Below are 4,277 nucleotides of genomic sequence, written 5' to 3'. Positions count from 1 at the left end.
CTGGGCGACAGAGTGAGACTCCAACTCAAAAAAAAAAAAAAAGAAGAAGAAGAAGAAGAATACTGCAGTGGAATCATCGAGAAGTTTGTTAAAAACTTAAATTCTGGCTGGGTGTGGTGGCTCGTGCCTGTAATCCTAGTGCTTTGGGAGGCCAAGGCAGGAGGATCATTTGAGGCTAGGAATTTGAGTTCAGCCTGGGCAGCATAGTAAGATCCCTGTCTCTAAGTTAAAAAACAAACAAACGAAAGAAAACAAAAACCAAACCAAACCAAACCAAAACAACAACAACAACAACAACAAAACAGCTTGAATTCTTTGGCCCTATACCAGAATGAATTAGAATCTCTAGGCTGTATGGCAGGTACCTTGTTTAACAATTTCTCTGGTGATTTGGTGAAACTTCTAAGTTAACTAGAAGGTTGTTGAATGCCAACTCTTGGAATGAGACCAACACACAGTGTAGGGGAGTGCTTTTATTTACCCAGATAGGCCTGGGTCCAAATCCCAGTTCAGCTACGAACTTGATGTGTAACCTTGGCAATTAGGAATCTCAGTGATCCTTCCTTCCTTCATCTGTAAACATGGGCTACATAATTCATCTGTCTTCAGGTATTATTGCCCAGTACGTAGGAGGAGTTAAAGAATTGTTACTGTTCATACTTTCTCTTAAACACTGAATATTCCCCAAGCCCCCCGGGTCCAATGTTTGTTTAAGTATTTTTATGTGGTCAAACAAAACAAAACAGGTTAATTTTTTGAGACAGGGTCTCACTCTGTTACCCAGGCTGGAGTGCAGTGATGCAATCCTACCTCACTGCAGTCTCAAACTCCTAGGATCAAGTGATCCTCCCACATCAGCCTCTCGAATAGCTAGGACTTCAGGGTCACACACCACCATCCCTGGTTAATTTATATTACTTTTTTTTTTTTTTACTGTTTTTTTTTGTTGTTGTTGTTGTTTGTTTGTTTTGAGTCAGAGTCTCACTCTGTCACCTAGGCTAGAGTGCAGTGTAGCACGATCCCAGTTCACTGCATCCTCGACCTCCTGAGCTCAGGGGATCCTTCTACCTCAGCCTCCTGAGTAGCTAGGAGTACAGGTGCGCATCACTACACTCAGCCAGGTTAATCATTTTCTAGAAAAAAAAAGAGAAAAGAAGAAATTCCTATTTTTAAAAAAGCTGGTTGTAAAATCCTCTGTTTGGCATGAGCCCTAACCCCCACACAGTACACACACACTGGAACCCCCTTCCCTCTGGTGACTCTGAAGCTCACTTCTGCCAATAGCCATGTGCTTTCTACCACTAGAAAAGCATTTACACAAACGTTCATTTTTACATACTAAGGAATATTTACCCTGGCTCAAGATGTTTGCAGAAAAATCTAGAGGAAATACAATGCGTAAATAAAAACAACAAACTCTACAAGTTTATTTTTACATAGAGTAACCAAAGTTTCTATCTGACTACCTAAATAATCAAAGAATTTGTCTCTGGTGACCTTTTGGAGTTAGATGTTCACTCCGGTCACTGGTGAAAGATGAGTTTGGAGCACAAGAAATTGTGGCTCTCAAAAGATAAATAAATATATCTTATTAGCTGTAGTTCCAGCTACTCAGGAGGCTGAGGCAGATGGATTGCCTGAGTCCAGGAGGTTGAGGCTGCAGTGAACTGTGAGCGTGCCACTGCACTCCAGCCTGGGCAGCAGAGTGAGAAACCAACTCAAAAAAAAGAAACATAACAAGCAAACAAACAAACAAACTGAAATTGGCAAAATAAAACAAAAATTGTGCTTCTGTGAAAAACTGGTATTCGAGAGGTGAAATACAGCGGTCTGCTCACTTTAAATTGATCATTTTATCATACTTAAATCTATTTATCCAAATATTCTTGACTAAGATAGGCTCAGATTTTGTATTCCTTCATTGCCATCTGCTGGTGGTCCTTCATACTAGAAAATAAAAATTCCCAGTAAGACAGAACAACCTGAGTATTGCTTGAGCTAAGTAGTCTTACAACCCCAGAGAGAAAGATATTTTAATGCCCACCATGGTATAAGAGACTCAAAAGCAAAGTGAAGGAGGGACATTAGGTGATGATAACAGTAGCAATTTTAATAGCTAACTTCATTTATGCAACAAATATTTATTGAGCATCTACTATGGTCTAGAGTCTAGAATAAATAACACAAAGTCTCTGTCTTTATGGAGACTCTATTCTAACGAGGGAGATAGCAAATTTATCAATATGATATCAGGTAGTGCTAAAGTGTTACTCAAAAAGTACAGCAGGCCAAGCATGGTTGCTCATACCTGCAATCCCAGCACTTTGAGAGGCTGAGGTAAGAGGATCACTTGAGCCCAGGAGTTTGAGACAAGACTGGGCAACATAGTAAGACCCTCATCTCTACAAAATTAAAAATTAAAAATTAACTGGGCATGGTGGCACAGGCCTGAAGTCTCAGCTATTCCGGAGGCTGAGATGGGAGGATCGCCTGATTCCAGGAGTTCAAGCCTATAGTGAGCCATGATCGCACCACTGCACTCTAGTCTGGGTGACAGAACGAGACCCTGTCTCTGGGGAGAACAAAAGCAAAATAAGGGAATAGAAAGTGATGGCAGAGGGAGACCCTATTTTATTTTATTTATACTATTTATTTACTTTTGAATCGGCGTCTCACTCTATTGCCCAGGTTGGAGTTCAGTGGCACACTCACATCTACTGCAGCCTTGACCTCCTGGGCTCAGGTGATCCTTCTGCCTCAGCCTTCCAAGTAGCTGGGACTCCAGGCATGTGCCACCACATCCAGCTAATTTTTTGATTTATTGTAGAGATAAGATCTTGCCATGTTGCCCAGGCTGGTCTTGAACTCCTGGGCTCAGGCAATCCTCTTGTCTTGGCCTTCCAAAGTGCTGGGATTATAGGTGTGAGCTACCATGCTTGACTGAGAGCACTATTTTAGATAGAGAGGCCTGAAAGACCTTTAGAAGATGACATTTGCATTTTTAGATGGGGGGAAACCAACATTATACTTTACTGAACTGTGTGTAAATGTTACAGTTTTGGGGTACCTTTTGACTTACAATAGGATTGGTATAGTGAATTTATTGCACATTGTTCAAAAGGAACCAGCAGATTTTTGTCAGCATTTTAATGTTAATTCCTTTGAAGATGGTAACTGTGGGTGAGAAAAGTTTTGCTATAAACTTAAATGCTTATATAAATAAGACATTTTGGTCAAGTAGTTTGACTTAGTATAGATAGAGAGATATTGAAATATAAAATACAGCAAAAGAAGTCTGAATATTCAGAATCTTTGCTTAGATCCTGAAAGTAACTAATAATCCATAAACAATGAAAAATATTGCTCTATTAGGTCCTTGCTATTTATTTCATTGTATAGTTTCTATTTTTTTTTTTTTTTTTTTTGAGGTGGAGTCTCACTTTGTCACCCAGGCTGGAGTGCAGTGGCACACTCCCAGCCACCGCAGCCACAACCTGCTGGACTCAGGCGATCCTTCTGCCTCAAGCTTCCAAGTAGCCAGAACTACAGGTGTGTGCTACCACACCCAGCTAATTTTTTTATTTATTGTAGAGACGAGGTCTCATCATGTTGTCCAGGATGGTCTCAAATCCGCGGGCTCAGGCAATCCTCTCACCTTGGCCTCCCAAAGTGCTGGGATTATAGGCTTGAGCCACCACACCCGGCCATATAGTTTCTATATTGAATAATTTTCCAGTTATTTGATTTAACTTAAATAACTTGAACCCACGAAGTGATGGATATTTCTGTGAATTTCCTATGGTGTAGAATTCGTGGGAAAAGGGAACTTAAAACAAAAGGCATTTATCTTTCATGTTTTTATGAATCAGAAATGTAAAGGCAGCTTAGCTTGATGGTTCTGGCTTAGGGTCAAGTTAAGTTGTTGGCTGGGGCTACTGTCATCTGAAAACTTCACTGGAGCTGTGGGATCCACTTCAGTGGATCAGTTATGTGGCTTTGTCAGAAGGCTTCAATTCCTTGATGAATTTTGACAGAACTCTTTTTCTTTTTTGAGTTGGAATCTCACTCCCTCGCCCAGGCTGGAGCGCGGTGGCTCACTCACGGCCCCAGCCTCAACCTGCTGGGCTCCGGCGATCCATCTGCCTCAGCCTTCCAAGTCGCCAGAACTACAGGTGAGCGCTACCACGCCCGTCTAATTTTTTATTTTTATTATAGAGATGAGGTCTCGCCAGGTTGCCCAGGCTGGTCTCAAACTCATGGGCTCAGGCAATCCACTC

The sequence above is a fragment of the Carlito syrichta genome, unplaced genomic scaffold, assembly GCF_000164805.1.
Source record: "Carlito syrichta isolate Samal-C Ts95f unplaced genomic scaffold, Tarsius_syrichta-2.0.1 Scaffold308099, whole genome shotgun sequence".
NCBI classification, from domain to species: Eukaryota; Metazoa; Chordata; class Mammalia; order Primates; family Tarsiidae; genus Carlito; species Carlito syrichta.
The sequence above is the reverse complement of the archived record's forward strand: the minus strand, read 5'-3'. Positions refer to the sequence as shown.